General features: G+C 46.3%; 1 long non-coding RNA gene across 4 annotated transcripts in view; it reads left to right on the top strand.

Annotated features, from left to right (window-relative positions):
• The window catches only part of LOC108407921 (uncharacterized), a 31,327-nt gene extending 12,200 nt beyond the window's left edge, over positions 1–19,127 (top strand). Inside the window, exons 2-5 of one of the 4 annotated variants that reach the window (XR_012133031.1) lie at positions 9,153–9,201; positions 10,774–10,981; positions 16,226–16,439; positions 18,970–19,127. This is a non-coding gene — a long non-coding RNA (uncharacterized lncRNA). Of the gene's footprint in view, positions 1–9,152; positions 9,202–10,773; positions 14,186–16,225; positions 17,959–18,969 lie in introns of those variants that run through there. The other 3 variants (XR_012133030.1, XR_001855851.3, XR_012133029.1) reach the window with 3 other exon arrangements.
• Positions 19,128–19,707: the final 580 nt, after the last annotated feature.

Raw genomic sequence — 19,707 nt, 5'->3', positions numbered from 1 at the left:
TATAGTAGACTTATTTTCCCACCGAGAAGGTGACTTAGACTAAACGATTCACCTCCTTAGGAGATCATCTCCTTGTATGATCATTAGCACATGGGTAGACCAGCTGGCTTACACTGGGAAAGTCTCTTTTCACCTCTTGGTGATACACTACTTTTTGCATACTGCCCAGCTCTAGGTGATAGACTACCCTTATTTTGCTCTTTAAAACACTTTTTGTGGACTAGAACTAAAGCACATCATTCACATTCCTGAGATCTTTGCTTCTAACCTAGATTTAATAGGCTCCCTTATGAGTCCATCTAGAATGGGTTTAAGTAACTCATTTGCCAAAACAAGGCCCAAATTCCTCTAACATACATCTTTTGTTTGTTATCATCTTCAACTCATCAGCATGATTGGTTTCAGATCTGCCTAAGAAGAGAAAACTACAGAGTTGACACTAGGGAAATGATTCTATCTGAACTTAGAGACCAGCTCAGACCAGAAAGATGGAACCCACAGTAGGGTTTGATCCTCCCAGCTGAAGGGTGAGTCACCTTTAACTCTGTGGGGAGCCTCTGCTACTGTACCACCCCCACTGCAGCTGCCTTCTAGCTTCTGCTTCATCTTCCATCTCACAGGGCTGTTCGGGTGCCGGGCCGGGGAACCAGGTGAGCCAGCTCTTACCTCTGCTCTTACTGCCTTACAGGAGTGGTGTTTTCTTTCTAAAAGCTCCCAGACAGTAACCATTCTCTCTATATAAAAGATTGTAGTATGACCCCTACTCGGAAAAGTATGCACGTATTTGGTTTTTTCCTTGCTGAAGCTAATTATGTTATTACTTTCTGTAGATACCTCTTGACCTACCCAGAGTCCTCACCCTGAACCCACTTACTAGATAACATAGGGGGGCTCTTGAAACTTGGGAGAGGCAATGTTCGTCCAGAGCGTCCAGCCCAAGTCACCCAGGGCAAGTCTGTCACCAATTCTCTTTCTACCTTTGAGACACTCTTCTAGCATAAGGGAGATTCCTTTAAAGTTCACTAAAAAGCAATTTAGATGCAACAGAAGTAGCAACAAAAAAGGTGTACCAAGGAAAGAAAGTAAGTTGTCAAGAACAGTGAGTAATGGTAGAGTTTTAAAAAATCAATATCCGTCTACCTATTTCTATGCACGGGGTGCATCCATCAAGGAGAGTGGGCGACGTTCATCCCAGCCTGACTAATCGTGCTACTGCTGCATGACTCACCTTCTGTGCTATCAGCGGACGGCCAAACCTCTTGCCTGGGAGTTAACAAACTCACCAAAAGAAACTCTATTCTGAATCTGCCACTAATTGAATCTTTAAGTGTAATCCAATTGCCAACCAATTTACAAACTTCCTCCATATTCTCCAGGTTGTTTCCAACCTTCCTCCTGATCGGTTTTGCAGCCTGCCTGCCTTTGATCGGGTTTATCTTAGTTTGCTTTGTGGAAGAATTGAGATGTCTTTCTCTCTAAGAATATCATTGTGTCCCCCCCCACCTCACACAGGTTGGGTAGAGCAGAGAGGTGATCTCATAGGGTTTTTCCACACAATGATTCTGATTTTTTAAAACATAAATATGTGAAAGCCCCAATCGTTGCCTCTTAAAATCCCCCTTGTGCTCAAAGAGGAAGCTTGGTGAACAATTTGGGTAGTGTCAGGAATATCAGATAGCACTGATTCACCAAGTTCTCGAAACAAACCTCAGTTTCTCCAGCCACTGGTTCATGATGAGAAGACTCTAAAGATGAGAAAACTTGCCCTTCTCACATACTAATGTGACACCAACCAGAGATCAGCCAATCTTCTGACAAACATTACACATGCATTTAAAAGGGTTGCATCTGTGTCCAGCTCCTGCAATGCCCTTCTAGCTACTTTGCTCTCCAAGTTCTCTGGTCAAGTCTTAATTCATCTTTGGAGGTCCCGCTATCCTAGTACCTTCCCCAACTTACTTATTAGATGGAACTTTTCCTCCCTGGAACTCCTCTGGCACATACATGTGAAAATATCTTAACTGACATTTAGGTTGAGCTTTTCAGGGTAGGACTGTGCCGTATTCTTATTTGCATAGCTATGGGATGGGGGTGCTTAGCTTACAGCCCTGGTGTGCAATGCAAGCTGGGCATCAGACTCACACATGCAGCATTTAAGAACTAACAAATATTCAGGCCCCACAACAGACCTGAATCAGGATCACTACTTAGGTGATTCTGATTTATTCCTCAGGTGAGAACTAACCACTTTGCTCTCATTGTCAGGATTTACCAGAGTTAATGCAGATCTTGTTTGATTTCCTATGGGGTTATGTTCCAATAAACCCATCACGTGTTGAAAATATCACAAGTCAAAAATGCATTTAATACACCTGCTAAACGTCAGAGCTTAGCCTAGTCTACCTTAACCATCCTCAGGACAGTTACATTAGCCTGAAGTTGGACAAAATCATTAACACCATCTATTTTATACTAAATTGTTAAATATCTCCTGTAATTTATTGAATAGTGTACTGAAAGTGGAAAACAGGATGGCCATGTGAGCACAGCTGGGTTGCCAGAGTGTCTGTTGTTTACTGCAGTGATCACGTGGCTGACCAGGAGCTGCAGCTTCTGCTGCCCAGATTCACAAGAAAAGATCTTACCATGTATCACCTGTGCAGGAAAAGATCCAAATCGAAATTGGAAGTATAGTTTCTAATGAATACATAATGCTCTTACAGCATCATAAAGTGCAAAAGTCATAAATTGAACCATGGTACCTCCTTGGGGCTTGTAGCAATGCCTCCAGCCCTGCCCCTGCCCCCAGCTCCTACTCCCTTCCTAACAGAACCTCCCTGTGGTCAGAGGGCCGTGCCTCCTCAACACAGTCCCCTTGCACCAGGGAAAGTTCACCCCATCCTCAATGTGACATGAGGACTGAGTGGCCTGAGGCTGCAACCAGGATTCCGGAAAGGGTGTGTGACCCAGGTCTGGCCTTTGAGAGGCAGGAATGCTGAAGACTTCTGGGAAGCATCTTCCTCTTGTAGGAAGCATCACTTTCTCCTCCTGTTACTCTAGTTGCTCCTGGCAGCCGTCCCCTGATCCTTCTCTCTCTCCCTTCCCCCACCTTCTCTTCAGGCAACAGGTTTTAGGATGAAGCTGTGAAAAAACCTGGATCCTTGATAGTAGACCCGGCAAACTTGAGATGATCTAAATTTGGACTTCCACTCATGTGGCCTAAAAAGTGGCCAAAACAGTTCTGTTCTTGTGGCTAAAATTCCTCCCAGATACACTTCTTTTTCCCCTTTGAACCCAAGTATCACCTGGCACATTCTCTTTGGTAAATGTCAATAAGCATATGTTGAATGAATGAATGAATTCACAGTACCTCCATATGCTGAGCACGGAGATGAGTTCCTGTCATCATGAATTTTAAATTCTGGTGGGAATAAAACTGAATTCGTGGGTCAGGTTTGCAGCTTCTCTAGAGAAATAAGTTCTATGTTTCTACTTGTGCAAGTTGTGGGTTCAACCAACGTAAGTGGTTACAATAGGAATGCTGAACTAAATGATCACTGCTTAGGAATTCACCTGACTACCCGAGTGACTTTCTTCAGTTAAAAAAAAAAAGGAAATGACAAGTGGGAGCGTGCCTGCTTTGTCCCCAAGTTTATGACTCAGGAAAAACTACAGGGCTCTAATTACCGTATCTCGTAAGACAGGTGATTGCAGAGGACCAAATGGGGAGTAGTGACCTGAAAGAGTTAGGAAAACTTGATTTTAAGAAGTGAATGGAATTTGGAGAACGGAAAACCGATGACCACTGAGTGTCAGTCTGTGAGGAGGTGAAAGGTCATCGCCAGAGGTGGTGATTAACTCATCCGCAGGTCTTTCCTCTGAGTCAAAGCAAAGGGAGGATGTCTTCCCCCTAAAGATTGTCCAACACCTGCTGAAACTGGGAACTGGCCTTCCTTTTAGCTATTTCAGTGTAGGATAGACTCTCATTTAAGGCTGCCGTACATGTGTTCCTTGTGCCCGTGATTGGGAGGGTCTCGTTACTGGGGAAATGAACACACATGAGGGTGAGGACACCTGCCTCTGAGGATGAAGAAGGAATCACCAGGTGGGGAAAATGACTAATAGGAAGACAGGCTTTGGGGAGCAACAGGCCTTGTGATCCAGGCAGGTGGGTCAGGAAGCAAATTCAGAGGGGCTGGGAAGGAAGGAGTGGTTCTGCAAAATGAGTTGAAGGGAAAAACCAGGAAGATTTACGATGATGCAGGCAACTGTAAACTGTCCTAGACCTAGGGAAACAAGGGCTTCCTGGGGCAGGGCTCAAGGACTGTGAGGCCGGCCACTAGAGAAACAAGAGCTGAGGACATTGACACTAAGGTGCTGAGGTCAGGCCTTAGTAATAAAACTCAGGCTGGCGGACAGACTGACAAAGCAGTCCTTTCAGTGTAATGGGTGTCACAGAGGCCTCCCGAGGTAAGATACATGGTCAGTGCTGTGTGAATGAGCCCATCAGGCTGCCCTGTAAGATGGCGGCAATCAGATAGTTCTTCATCCTCATCTCTGAAATTACACGCTCTTCGAGAACTGGCAAAAATTTCAGTTCCCTGAAAAAAAGATAGTCATGGTGGACATCTTTCCCCCCACCACAACTTGCACTTCCCCTGGTGATAGCACTGCAGTTTCCCTTGGGAGACCACACTTCCCCCACCCCCAAACCATTCACTCAGGGAATGCCAACTCCCAACTACACCCACCCCCCACCCAGGAGTGGGCAAGCACTTGACTTGACAATTAACATATTCCTTCCCTGTAGACACAGTGATTGGTTCAAGGATGGGTACGTGATCCAAGCTGGTTTAATGAAAGTCAACTCTGAGATTTTTGTTTTAGCTTCTGGGAGGAGGCAACTCTCTGTTTGGGTTGCTGAGCTGTACAACGTAGAATGTGAGCACCGAGCTGACAAGCCATTGCATGGAGAGGGTTTGCTAGCAAGTGGACAATACAGAGGAAAGCAGAGCTGAGAGAGAGAGAGGGAGAGATTGCAAGGCAATAATTTTGGTGGTAAAATTTAAGTCTCTGGTACCAGCTGTGCCTGAAAACAGGCCTACTCCAGTCTTCTCTATTACTATTGCTTAAGACAGCCTGAATTGGACCTCTGATACTTGCAGCTTGGTGTCCTCTATGCACTGATAAATAATGGAGACCACATTGTGATAAACATGTTTGCTTTTCCATCTTCTCAGATGAATTGGTGAGATCTAGCCAGTAAACTTATAATTATATAGTACTTTCTATTACCAAATATTGTTCTAAGCACTGGGGATGTAGCCATGAATAAGGAGAATCCTTGCCCTCAAGCAACTCACCTTTTAGTAGGAGGAGATAGCCATTAAACAAGTCAACAATAAATACATTTAAAAAGCTTAGGTATAGATAAGAACTATGGAAAAGATAAATAGGATCCTGAGCAGGAAAGGCTTTTAATGAGGGGAGCCAGGGGGAGGAGGCAATATTTGAGCTGAGGTTCTAATGATAAGAAGAGGCAGCTGTTCAGAGACTGGGGAAGAATGCTCCCAGCAGAAAGAAGAGCAAATGTGAAGGCCCATAGACAGGAATAAGACTGGCCTGTTCAGTGGTCAGAAAGAAGGTGAGTGTGGCTGGTATGTCCTGAGGGAGGGGACAAGTGGAGAGAGATGCGACTGGACAGGTAAGCTGGGGCAGACCCATTGAGCTTGTGACAGTTTGGGTTTTATTCTGAATGCAATGGGCATTCACTGGAGTGTTAACAGGGTCTGACTTACTGTTTAAAAAAGTTATTCACATTGTTAGGTGAAGGCTGGAATAAAGGAAGACAAAAGGGAAATAAGAAAGATCTATGGGGAGACACCACAATAGTCCATGCAAGAGATGATGGAGGGACCCTGGACCAGGGTTGGAGTGGCAGAGACAGAAATGGAGAGAGGTGGTTGGATTTAGGCTGAAGTCTGGAGGCAGAGCCGGTAGGATATACTGATGGGTTGGAAGCCAGGTGTAGGGGGGTTCAAGCACTATGACTAAGTTTTAGCCCAAGAGTTAGGTGAGCGATGCTGTGATTTACAGAAAACAAGAAAACTGAGTTGGGGAGCAGACCTGGAGTAGAAAATAATCCATATTTCTCTCTCTTTCTGAGACATCCAAGTAAGCTTATTGAGCGGGCAGTTGGTTAGCCACAACAGGAGTTTGGGGGAGAAGTTTAGGCTGGAGATACTCACTTGCAAGTCATAGACATATGGGTGGATTGGTCACTCAGCTAAGGTAGAGAAGAGAGATGATCAAAAACAGAGCCCGGGTCTCTGCACCATTCAGAGGGTAAGAAGGAGAAAAGGAGAACGAGGAATGGCCAGTGAGGTAAGAAGAAAACCAGATGAACATGACATCACACAAGCCGAGACAAGTGCTTCAGGAATAAGAGAGCTGTCGCCCAGGTGGAATGCTGCCCAGAAGTTGAGTAGGATGAGGACAGGGAACTGACTGATGGCTTTGGCAAAATGACCCTGATAAAGGGTCTTTCAGTGGAGGGATAACGATGAAAGCCATGGGGCAGCGCAATGAGGAGAGCACCAGGGGAAGGCACCCAGGTGGCAATATAAGGCCTGCCGGCCAGCTACCATAGGACAAGACATGTGGAACGTGCTGATGAGGGCATGCTGTCTTTTTTAGTTAACTATTTTTATAGCTATTTTTAGTTTAAACTTATATGCAATGAAAAGCACATATCTTAAGTGATGAGGTTGCTTTGATGTAAGATTCATATAATGTGAAATAATCCATTTTAAAGCAAACAATTCAGTACATTTCGTACATCATAAGATTGTGCATCCATCCCCTCTGTCTAGTTCCCACACATTCTCATCCCTCCCAGGGGAGTCCCCATACTCCTTAATGGGTATGGGGTTTCTTTTGGGGATATGCTTTCTTAATACACCATGAAATACCTCCTAAAAAAAATGAGAAGATTTATTTTTTAGGTCTGAATAGCTAAACTTTACATAAAACATCTCTTTATTGAGAGAACATGGTCCAAACCAAGGCAGTCTACCATATGAGAACTCAAGGTTATGGAGAAAGGGGAAGTTCATAGTGAATGGAAGGAGAGCATCTGGGGCTTCTGAGGTGCTAGAGATGGTGTGGGTGATCTGGGTGGGTGGCTGCATGGATGTGTTCACTGAAGCATAATTATTCAAGCTGTACACACTTACGATATGCACACTTTTCTGTATGTGTGCTTCCATTTGCTTTTTTTTAATTGCTAAGGAATCAGGAGACCTGGGCTTCAGTTCCAGTGCTGGAGGGGACTAGCTGTGTGATCTTAGGCAAGCCACTCAACCTCTCTGAACCTCAGATTCCCACATCTGTAAATGGAGAAGGCTCTCCAGCATCGCTTCCATTTGACATGATTCCACATGTAGTTTCCTCAATTTGAGGTTGGGATTTGTGCTGCTGAAATCAGCCTAAAGCCCTTGCTGACCTTGCAGGGGGGAGTCAGGCCTTTCTCATGCTCCTCCTGTCTAACACTAACAGTTGCAGCTGAGTCTCTGTTGTACCCCCCCCCTCCTCACGGGCAGGGCAGCTGTGAAGTTAATGACAGTGCAAATAAAAAGCTCCTAGTAATTAAATGGCTGGCTATTCAACCTTTATTGTTATTTTTAAAAAAATCAATTAGCTGAATAAAAAAATGCCATTGAGACAAACATTTGTTTTCCTTCCTACGTGGTTCCAGCTGGGTAGGGAATAATGGGGTCAATTCCAGGGGGGGGGAAATTTCTTGGAACTGAATACATATTTTAAATATTTGAATATATATTTAAAATATAATGCATAGAGGAAGACGGAGGCTTTTAATTTTTGTTTTAAGTTTTTGTAAGGCAGAAAGAAGTTTCACATAATTACCTGTGATTTGTACCCGCTGCTTCCTTTTTAGCAAACCTCTAGTTCTGTCAATGACCACATCCCCATGTCCTCCTCTTAGAGGGCCTTTGCTGACAAAAAAAATGCTTCTAGGACATGTGGGATCATTGACCAGGATTCCTATTTCTGGAATAAGACCTGGAGAGTCTATGAGACAAATAAATGAAGCAACAGAAATTTTTTCCTATAGTTCTCTTGTTCACTTTTCAAATAACTGTATTTGGCCAAGCAGATAATATAATATGGCTGTGTTTGTTTAGAGCTATATTCTGAAGAGTACCTGCATCTGTGTCCTGCTTTAATCAGGTCCCTGTGGGCCAGGTAGTGAAATGTCCTGAGCTTAAGTTTCCTTACCTGTAAAAGGAGATACTGTTGGTGCCCACCTCAGGCACCACACGTACGTGAATTAATTTACATGACCCATGGAAAATGCTTTGCTCAGTGCCTGACATGTAACAGGCACATGGTAAATATTAGCTATTCTTACTCTGAGGAAGAAGTGGTTCTGCAGGGCAGAATCAGGCAGCAGAAAGTGGATCTGTTTTCTTTTTGTGTGGCCCTGGGGGCTCCTGCTCACAAAGGCCCTTGATCCCAGGGGTTCTCACAAGACCCCCCGCAGCGCTTTTAGACTTCTCTGTACTTACCAGTTTTTAGTCCCTGCTCGTTGTGCTTTTAGAACCACAAATAGCCCTGAAGACAGAGGGAGTCAGAAGTTCTGGCTGTTTGCCTGTGATGGATGGCGACCACACCCCCTGCCGCCACAGCCGGTGACACAGGCCCTTAGCGTAATGGAAGGCATTTGGGGATCTATTTTTCTCTCACTGCGCAGAGCTTATTCACCTCACTCCGCTGTGTCACGGTGTGGGGGGTGGGGGAGACACAATACGCTGCCAAGAATGAGACAAGTTTGAGTCGAGCATCTTCGTTCTGAAGGCAGCGACCATGTTTCTTAGGCATTCCTGAGATTCAAATTGCAGAGCCAGATCCATGCTGCTTTCTTCTTTCCCTTTGGGGAAGGGCAGCAACTGGGATTGTCTTTGGATTGTGTTCGTTCTAGGTCAGAGAATGAGGGGGAGTGATGCGCTCAGAGCTGGCCTCTTCAGGGCCGCTGTGAGTCTGGTTGTGAACACAGGCTGGTTCGTGCCAGCTCTGCTCTTATCTTCTAAGTCATCAACCCCCATCTGAGCTCTTCTGTCCTTCCCTTCCAGGAGTGGCCACGGTCGCCACGGTCTCTTCTCAGCTGGCTCTAGATTAAAGGTGAGTATGGAGGATGCCTCTTTTTCTGACCACACGCTGCTGTGGCCTTCTCAGCATGTGTTCCACCTAACCAGTGTCACGTTCATTTCAGCCAAGAGGCTGATCAGTTCCGGCATGGGGGTAAGTTCCTCTGCCTGTGGCTCCAACCCCACTAAAACTTCTTCTCAGTGTGGCTTGGGGTCTTTCTCTGGGAGCTGTCAAGACAGAGGAATGCTAAAGAGAAGGAAGAGATGCAATCAATTTTTGGATCATTTGGTGTTTGAGCTAAAGGATTTTTCTTATAACACATTGTGTTTGCATTTATTATTTTCCTCAGAAATGGAAGCAATGGAAAGTATGGAGCCATGGAAAGATCAGAAGGAAGTTAAAGGTTAGAGTCAAATTCACGGTGCAGGGCAGAAAAGGAAAACATAGGACATCGTTGAATCCACCAGCCTTCTCTCTGGTGTGAGGCATACTTTGAGCATCTCCAAAGGCCATAGGAAACAACACTGCAGAAAACACTGATTTTAACTGAATTTGTGTACTTGAGGCCTGCAGGTCCCAAATTTGGCTGAGCACTAGAGTTCTCTGAGCTTTCTGGAGACACGAGCCTGGGCCCTGGGCCCTGGGCCAGGGAATTCTGAGTCTCTGGTCTTGGGCAGGAATCTTCATTTTAGAAGCTCTCCCATGTGGTTCCAGTAACTAGTCAGGTTTGGGAACTACTTTGCTGAACCACATTTTTAGGGGATATTGTCACATAGCATCTATCTTCAGCAAGGCAGTTCAGGTTTATTTCTAAACTTTTTGTTATGAAATGTAACACACATACAGAAAAACACACAAACAGAAACGTGGCTCAGTGCACACGCCTAAGAGCCTACCTCCCCGTTGAGATACAGAGCCCAGCCAACAAAAGCATTTTTTAGTAACATAGCAAAATCTAGGAAATTTTCCTATTTATAAACCACTGGAGCTGTTTCATTTCTCTAGCACCTGAATCGTGAGCCTTGAATTTTAGGTGGATCCCTGATACACGAAGGCTTTTTTCAGACTTAAGGAGCTGACTTTTCACCCTTTATAATCTTGCACTTGGATCCAGTACCTAACCAGGACTCAGAATCTCCTTCAAACCTCAACTCCTCCACTTGCCTGCAGTGTGATCTTGGGCGAGTTCCTTTACATCTCTTGCCCTTAGATTCCTCATCGATAAAGTCAGAAGAATAACAATATCTACTCATAGGTTTTTGTCAGCATTAGACTTATTGAGCAAAATCAATACTGCCTGGCAATCTGCAGTTTCCTTATCAGACACTGCTTTCATGTTACTCCTCTCCAAAACATCTCTTCCCAGAAATTACCCCCTCTCCCCCCTGCATCTGGGCCCTGTGCCACAGGCCCGTGTCATTTCCATCCATACAGAGACACACACTGTTATCTCTTGCCTTTAAAGGAAATCAGCAAACAAAAGCCTCTCTTTGAGCCCACATGTCTCTCCTGCCATCGCCTTTTTTTTCAGCTGCCCTTCACGGCAAAATTTTCATAATTACCATCTCTGCTTATTCACTCTTTGTTGTCTGCTCTGTTCTGCAGTGCGGCTTCCACCACACCTAAGCCACTGAGGCCGTGCTGTGAAGATGGCCAAGGATGTCTGCATTGCCTCAGTCGAGCGATTGCTGCTCCGCCCTTTGCTGGGCTTCGGTAGCCTTTCAGTGCATTTGATGGAGCTGACCATGCTGAGAGTTGGAGAGCGAGCCTTCCTGGCCGAGGGACTGCACCCCACAAAGGCCCTGAGATGCCGGCAAGCCTAGGGGGCTCAGGAAACAGGGAAAGGGCTGGTGTGGCTACAGTGCAGGAGCAATGGGTCTGACCTGAGAAGGCAGAGTCTGCAAGGCCAAGTCACATGGCCCCTCGTCAGCTAGAGGGGAGCCTTGGCTCTGGGCCTGGCACAGAGCAGGTGCCAGTATTAGCTCCTGTCACTGTTATTATTAAGAGCTTAATGGTGCCAAGTGTGAGAAAGGTGGGAAGAGGACTGGGGAGAGAAATGTAGAGAAAATCCCAGGCCTTGAAGAACCTTCTGCTTAGTTGAGGGTTTAGATTAAACCTGTTACATAGGTAACTGGACAAGAGAGCCTGAGAGTTGATTTCTTGATGGTCAGTTTGTAGTCATCCCCTGGCCCCCATGACCTGTCACATCCTTTTTTGGTGAACTGTGTCCCATTCAGTGATTCTCTCTAGATAAATTAAGGTTCATTTATTCACTTGCAAGGGAGCAAAAGTGAGCTGTGAGTCCCACTGAAGAAAGAGCTGACTAGGAAGATCCTACCCATGAGACGTAGTGCGGGCTGGGGACAGAGGCAACCCCGGTGTCCCCTCCACTTTCCCAGGTGACTCAGAATAATCCCCTCCCGACAAACCACACGCTGCTCTGTGCCAAGCTGCAAAGCTCACAAAAGAAACCAGACTCTGTAAGCAGCTCTTTGGGTCCTTGAGGCAACACATGTGATCTAAAGTGGGTGTGTTTTTATTCTCCTGGTGTCCTTGCCACACTCATCCCTACGAGGGGCACACCTGTAGGCACACACACACATACACACACTCAACATCCAGATATTTAAAATACACACTCATCCCACACACACACTATACTCAGCATATACAACATAGAAACACAACACACAAGCTCAGTATACACTCAACAAATACACACCCTCAACGTACATACTCAACAAATACACGAGCAATGCACCCACACATTCAATACACGTGCATGTACCTATACTACACACACACACACAAAACACCTGCACAGTCAACACTCACTCAAACATTTATGCACAATCTGAACATTCATGATGCTGGAGGACTATGAGATGCTCCTATTTCTTTGCCTTTATTGCCCAGCAAACTGACAGTGGGACAGTGTAGAAAACTGAAGTGAGTCAGGAAAGATTCACTACTTCCAGTTATAATTTGATGCCATCTATCTGCAGATCAGAGTCTGGTAGAAAGGAGATCAAGGAAAATGAGCAGCTAATTCTGAACACATGAAGACACACTGGCATGGTGCAGCTCTCTCTTTCTGCATCTGTCTCTCTGTCTCTGTCAGTATCTGTAATTATGGAAAAGTTGGCCCAGAAGTGATCCATTTAGAAATGAGCTTGACAAAGAGTTAATAGGTACATGGCTTTCAGAGAACACCTGTCTGAAATGGGGTAACCTGAGGTTACTCCCACAAAGCTTGAAATCTTTGAAAATGTTCCAGATACCATCTAGGCAAACTGATAGACATTGGGGGATACAAAACCAAAACTTTATTGAAGAATCTCATGAACAAGTGGTATATATGATCTTGCCGTATCTAAAATTAATTCACTTTCATTTGCAAACTCTGACGCTAGCAGACTTCTTCCTCAAAATGATAAGCCCATGGAGCATTCTGGGAAATGGCATGTAAATGAGTAATATCACCATGTTCCCAGTTTTTGAAGCTGGTAGATTGTTCATATGGCAAGAAATGTGCTAGGGAAGAGTGTGTTCCATCCCTAATCTGGTTGTTTTCAGACTTCTCTGCTTGAGGACATTTTGTCATTACACTAGTTTTCCAGCGTTCCTCTTTTTCACGTCTGGAAGCTCAACTTTCTTTTCTCTCATGCTCCATTTTTGGCATTCCAGGGGAGTGCGATATCTTTATTGTCTGCATTTTAGATTCTAAAGCATCTGTCAAGTGTCTACATGTGTCTGGCTCAAAGAGGTGCTTCACCTGAAGAAAACTTAATAGAGCTTTAAAAGTCAAAGTCACCAAGAAGGACTCAGCAAGATTTGACAATTGTCTTGGTATTTTTTGTTGTTTTTGTCTTAAAGTTTAAAAATGTATTAATAATCTTATTTTAGAACATGCTAATCTGCTACTGATGGAAATGGGAGGGGAAAAAAACTGGTTCATCACCCACAGATAGTTTGAGAAATAACATAACAGACAACATCAAAACCAAGAAATTCTATTCATGAAATACCCATAAAAGAGGAAAAGACAAGCCACAGAATGGGAAAACAGTATTTACAGCACATTATTTGTTAAGGAAGTGATAAGAACGAACTCAAGTAAAAATGGGCAAAAAAACCCAGACACTTTACGTGAGAAATCCCAATGCCTGGTGAACACGTGGGGAGGGCTCAACCTCACTATCACCAGGGAAATGAATATTAAAGCCACAGAGCCACCAGATCAACAGAAACTAAGTCTTGTCGTCCCAAATATTGCTGAGGATGCTGAGCAGCAGGAGCTCGCTGGTGGGAGAGTAAAGCAGTCGGAGCCTGGGAACACTCTCTGGCAGCATCCTCTAAAGCAGAACAGAAGAAGCCAGACATGTAGGCAGCAGTTAATACCACTCCCAGTCCTGGTCCTAGGAACAAACCCTATGATGAAGGCAGCATGGTTTGTGATGGTTGTAAAGTGAAAACTAGCCAAATGCCCACCAGCAGTGACTGGACAAATAGATGGCATGCTGTTCATGCTATGGAAGAGCAGACAGCAGTGAAGACCATCAGGCCACTGCTTTGGACAGTGACGTCGATGAAGATCACCGACTGCACCCTCTGTCCACCCAGGTGCAGTGCCTCTCAGGGCCAGATCTCCTAGACACTCAGTGACATCCTAGTGCTGGACTTGCTCCTGTCGGCAGAGCCTGCGCCTGCTGGATGCCCAGGCATCAACCAGTGAGACAAGGTCCCTGAAAGGCCTGGGTGGGAGGAGTCCTGGCCTCCCCTGGTCACTGCTGTGCTGCTGCTGGCAGTGCTGTGTGGAGCATTTGGCCTGACAGTTCTTGAACTCCAGGTGCTTGTTCAGGTTGAGCCCTATGACCCTCCCGCACCTCAGAGGCTGGTACCTGCCCTTCTCCAAGTGTTTCCCCAGCACCTGCTGCTGTTCCCAGCTGTGAACCTGCATTCCTGCTGCCACCTCCTCTGGAGCCTGGGGATGGCATGGGGTTCATGAGATTCTTAGGTTCTTACATCCTTTACTCTGTTCCCTCCCCTTGAACTTAGTAATTCTGAAATGGCTTTTCTCACATAGAATTTCAAGCCATATGCCATTGTTCAAAATAAGGTGCCTCAGGAGCATTAAAGAGCGAGGCAGTCATGGCTCTGGCCTCTGTAGACAGAGCCCAGATAGATAACTGGGTAGAAGACACACAAGGAGAATGTTAAGACATTGAATGAATGCGCAGAGCCCTTGAGGACCTACCTTTTCCTCCAGAAAATAACCTCTTTCCTTCCCAGCTGTAGGCCCCCTGGACTCCCAGTCTGCACACCTCCTCCCACCCCCCAGTTAGTTCCTTCTTTAAAACCCCAAACACCACCATACTACTTCACACACAATGTTTGCCTTTCCACTTGATATCTCTTGACAATTGGGCATTTAGTTCTGCCCTCTTCGAGGCTTCCTGCTGCTCCACTGTGTGGGGCTCCAGTGGCAGGACACTGGGGATTTTTCCTGATTTTTGTCTATCATGAGGCCACAGTGAATAAGAACCTCTCTGGTTCAGCTGTCTTTCTCCAGATGGACTTTCCTTGGGTTGTTATGAAAACTTTTGTTTTCTTTCAAAGAAAGAGGATGTGGGAAGGGAGGGGATCTTCTCAGGCCTCTGAGGAAATCGGAGCTCTCCCGTGCACTGCCACGTCACCTTGGGAGAGCCGCGCGTCAAGTGGAGGTGATGGAATGGAATGCCTAACACATTGGTTAAAGTGAACATTGAATATATAATAAGGTGTGACTGCAGTAATCGGGCAGATTCTACTGGAACTGTATCCTAAAACCAGCTACATTGCTTTATATTTTGATAGGTGATACCCAGAACATTGAGAACATCTAATTCAGACTGACTTTGGGAAAAGCTGGGAACTTATGGTCTCATGTAGAAGTCCACGGGATAGGACTGGCTTTAGGCACGGCTCGATTCAAATGTTCAAATGATGTTCCTAGGTCTCAATTTCTCTCTCTACCTTGGCTCCATCTTCTGATGTGTCAGCTACATTCTCAGATGTCTCTCCCTGTGAGGACAGGGTGGCCAGAGCAGCCCAAGCCTCATGTGCCCTCAGCAGGAAAGGGAAAGAATCTTCTTCCCTAGTAGCTGAATCCAAAGTCCTGAGTTGAGTCCCCTTGACCCTGATTGGCCAGCCTTTGGTCAGGTGTCTGGCCCCCACCAGCCAGAGAATGTGATTACCCGGTTGTCACAGCCCAGATGTAATGCCCCTTCTGGGACTCAAGGCAGTGTCAGCTCCACTGGAATCCTGTGGACTGACAGGAAAAGAGTACATATATGAACGTAAACCCAGTGCTATTCTGGCACTACATGAAACAGACCTTGGGTCATCAAGAAGTCACAATTTTTCACTGCACTTGGGGACTTGCTGTTCATGAGCCTGTCATTTCAAAATTCTGGCTCAGCACTGTTCCCTTCAAGGAATATTTCCACATTCTGTTATAGGAGATAGAAACGAGCAATTAGATGCATGTGTGTGGCAAGAGAAGTTTACATATTGAAATAACCTTTAAAAATGTTTCTTTAAGAGAAGAAATTTATGTCAAGTAAAGAGGTTTGCCCTATAAAGATCTAGCAAAATGAATTTAGCTCTTAATCAGAGTTGCAGGAAAAGCAAACATTAAAGGGCTGAGCAAATTCCCTCTGGAAATTAGAGAAGAGATTATAGGTGCAGGAAACCCCCTAAAACCTGTAAGGTCATTTCCACAGCAAAGAGGGAAAAAAAAATAACTGTTTTTTGATCAAATGTGATTGCATTTAAGATAAGCTCAGCCATGCTTTGTTACTGTCACAAAAGCAAAGTAGACGAGGTCCTCAAGTAAGCTTCCAGTTTTTAGAGAGCCAGTTATGGGATGCAAATGACCCAAAATTGTGCTAGGAAATGAATGTTGAAATGACTGGTAAATTTGTCAATTCTCTAATCTTATTTTCTTGGCTTATGCATCTGTTTCAACTCCTTTCTGCACCTTCTGATTATTTTCCCAACTCTACCCCACCCTCAGATCTTCACGTCTGTCCGAGGAGCTTGCCAGTCTTGTGGAGCACCGGGGAACCCAGCAGTGCCTGAGACCAGCGGCCATCCTGAGCTAAAGACGGCTGCTCAGGGCCCTCTGGCCAAGTCAGCTCACCTCCTCTCATCTCATCTAATCTAAGTCAGAAGTCAGCATCCCGCCCTTGACTCTGCTTTTAGAGAGAGTGGGGTGACTCTGGAGATGGGTGAGATCCATTAGGCAAGTAAGAGGGGGCCACAAAGGGCAAGGGTAAAGAGCAGGTAATCTGACAGCCTCAGGGAGAAAACAGGGAAGAGGGGCTCTCTTGGCTCCTTTTCTGGCTCTGTGGCCAAGCAGTTCTCGGCTCCCTCCTCCACACTCTGTTTCCAGGCAACTTGTTCCTCTACAGTCAAGTACCCAAAACCATACTGATCCTCAGATTTTGCTTTGTTTGACCAGTAACAGGTTTTAACATATTTTAAATTTAAATGCCTTAAAAGAACTCCTTTAGTTTTCTACAGTCCCCACCACTCCCTATTGCTTTTCACAGGCCTGCTCCATTACGCTTTATCTGACTCTGACCATCAGCTGCTGGGTGTCTGTTAACCTTTCACTTTCATCACCTTAATTCTCTCCCTTTCTCTCTGAAGCAAACAGCCTCAGGGAATGACTCTCAGTCTTGAGTGGGTGCCCCTTCCCATGCCTCCACCACTTGACTGGGCTCTCCTGGACCCCACTCTCCATGTCTACTTTTCATGTTCTCAAACAAGCTATCCCCCTCAGAGTCCGCACACATTCTGGCCCCTCTTCCTCCCATGCCCTCCAGCTCCTCCAAATTGATTCACACTCAGCTGTCAGAGCTCAAATGTCACTTCTTCGAGAAAAGCCCTTCCTGCCTGCCTCAGACTAGCCTGGATCCCATCACACGCTCAGAACACCCTGCCTGTCTGCTTCATAGCATTTACTTCGACTATCTTGCAATAATTACCAGTGCGATTAACTATTAATTGCTGTCTGCCTTCCTCTCTGTCCTCCACCTCCTGACCTCCACCATCTCCCACACTTGAGCTCAGGGGAGAAAGTTACTCTGTTTGCCTTGTTCATATCTCTACCTCCAGCTAGTGGAGCAATCTGAGCGCTCATTACATTTTGATGAGTGAAAGGGTGTCATCAGGCTGAGATGGCAAGGAAGGGAATTTCAGGAGAAAGACGGCATGAATGAGGGGTAAGGCAGTACAGTGTGGGGCATATGATGGCACCACGCAGAGTCCATCATTCTTTAATCGCGGCCCCCATGCATAAACCGCACTCCCCGAAGGAGCCTCAGTGAGTGGGAGGCTTCACGCCACCATTCTTTCCCTCACCACTGTGCCCACCATGTGCAGGGAGAAGAGGGTTTCCCAGCTGGTGTGGGCCCTCATGCCTGTCCCCAGCAAGGCCCCTTTTACACTCCCCCTGGTAAGCTCTCCTCTCCTTCACCACCCTGTTTAAGCTCCTTACTCCACTCCCTTTGGAAATGAAGGCCATTTAGTGAGATCTTTCTCCATTTCTCTTTTCTCCATCCCAACTCTGGCCCTTGGCAGCACTTACATCTAGTTGTGTAAAAAGGGCAATCTTCCCAGGACAAATTTTTCTAAATGTTCGTGGTTTTGTCTGAATTGTTTTGTTTGAAGTTTAAATAGATCCATTGATTTTTCTGATCCATTCAGGAACTTGTTATTTTAAATAAAAGAGGGATGTGCTAAGCTATAGCCAGCCAAAACCACCTCCAGGGGTAGAAATCACCTTCCAGAAGTACAGACCACCTTTTGGAGGCCTGGCGAGGTAGTGGAGGGGCTCCACTGGGTGTGGGAGACCAGGGTGCTGAGGCTGCTCTGACAGAAGGCCCTGTCGGTGGCCCTGCAGATCAGCCGCCCTCCCTGTACTCTGAGGGGGTTGGTCAGGGGATGGATCTCAAGCCCCCCTCTTGCTGATGACTCACCTGGGTCCCAAGCTTGGGGTCAATGGATGTAGCTCATACTCCCTGCACTGAAGCCCAGGAAAGCCCCAAGCGCAGGTCACCTGGGCCAACCTCACCTGTATCTCTGGACAACCACTGTCACTGTCTAGGTAGAATGTGCATTATGAGGTTGAATTTGCCAAAATGGAAGATTAGAGAAGTGCCTTTTACTGTTTTTGTGAAGACGCTAAATGAGCTGACCTCCCACTTCTACCCACTGGACCTGTGACTCACAAGTGGGCCTCATGGCTGTGTCCTAGATTGCGTGGCTGCGCCCTCCCAAATGCATAGGTTGGAGTCCTAACCCGCAATGCGATGGTTTTAAGAGGTGGGGCTTTTGTGAAGTATTAGGTCCTGATGATGGAGCCCTCATGAATGGGCTCAGTGCCCTTATAAAAGAGGCCTCAGGGATCTCCTGCAGCCCCTTCCTCCATGGAGGATTGATAGAGTCCGGGCCTGAGTACCACCTTTTGAATGAGCCCACCCACCATCTCAGAGAGACCTGGGTGTCATCTTACCCAGGCTACAAGCATCCTCCAGAGGACACGTCAGCAGGCCACAAGCCCACCTTTCCCCTGACCCCTCCCCTCAAAAAGCCCGCTGAAAACCCTGGCCATGAGAAGCCTCTCGACCTGGTAGAGCCCCTCTTTCCTTTGTTCTGCTGGCCATCACAGAGGGGTCCCTCTCAGGTTCAGCAGTAAACCTGCTTGGCCTGTTGAGTTGGCCTCCCCTCTCTTCTTTCATCTATCCCCTCTAGCCCTTCCAAGGATACAGTGAGAAGTCAGCAGTCCGCGACCTGGAAGGGAGCCTCACCGGGGCCTAACCCCGCTGGCACCCTGACCTGCACCTTTGAGCCTCCAGAACTGTGAGAAATAAATGTGTGTTGTTTAAGCTCCCCAATCTGTGGTCATTTATTATGGCCTGAGCTGAGATAGCTGGGTTGGGAGAGGGGTTCTCTGCATACACAGGGGTGTCTTCAAAATCCCTTCAGGATTCTCCACGTTCTTTCCCCTCCTCCAGCTCTTGCCACCACTGACTGGAATATGCTGATCTGGTCAGGCAGGGAATGGTAGGCACCCCCTCCTGCTCTGCACCCCTAGCCTGACAAGAGAAGCATATTAACCAGCAAATGGAACCCAGAGCTGGTCAATCCATCAGGTATTTACCCTCCCTTGGGGAACACATCATAGTGGAACAGAAGAAAATCCTGGAAAGGTCACTGGCTCAGGAACACTTATAGTCTGGACACTTAATAAAAAATACCAGGTTCCTACATCCTAGGACCAGAGCACCTAGGACCTGGTTACCCCAGAGCCCCAGGGTCCTAGTGTCCCAGGAAGCAATGGCAACCATTCAAAGAAGGAGGGCATGGGACAGGGGCACAGGGTCTGCGTGCCGGGTGGCATAAGCCCTGTCACCAGGTCATGCCACCATGTCTTGCTTATGAAACAGGACAAGATTTATAGCTCCAAGCGTGCCTGGCCTTCTTGCTCCA

The sequence above is a fragment of the Manis javanica genome, chromosome 7 (assembly GCF_040802235.1).
Source record: "Manis javanica isolate MJ-LG chromosome 7, MJ_LKY, whole genome shotgun sequence".
NCBI lineage: Eukaryota > Metazoa > Chordata > Mammalia > Pholidota > Manidae > Manis > Manis javanica.
The sequence above is the reverse complement of the archived record's forward strand: the minus strand, read 5'-3'. Positions and strand labels throughout refer to the sequence as shown.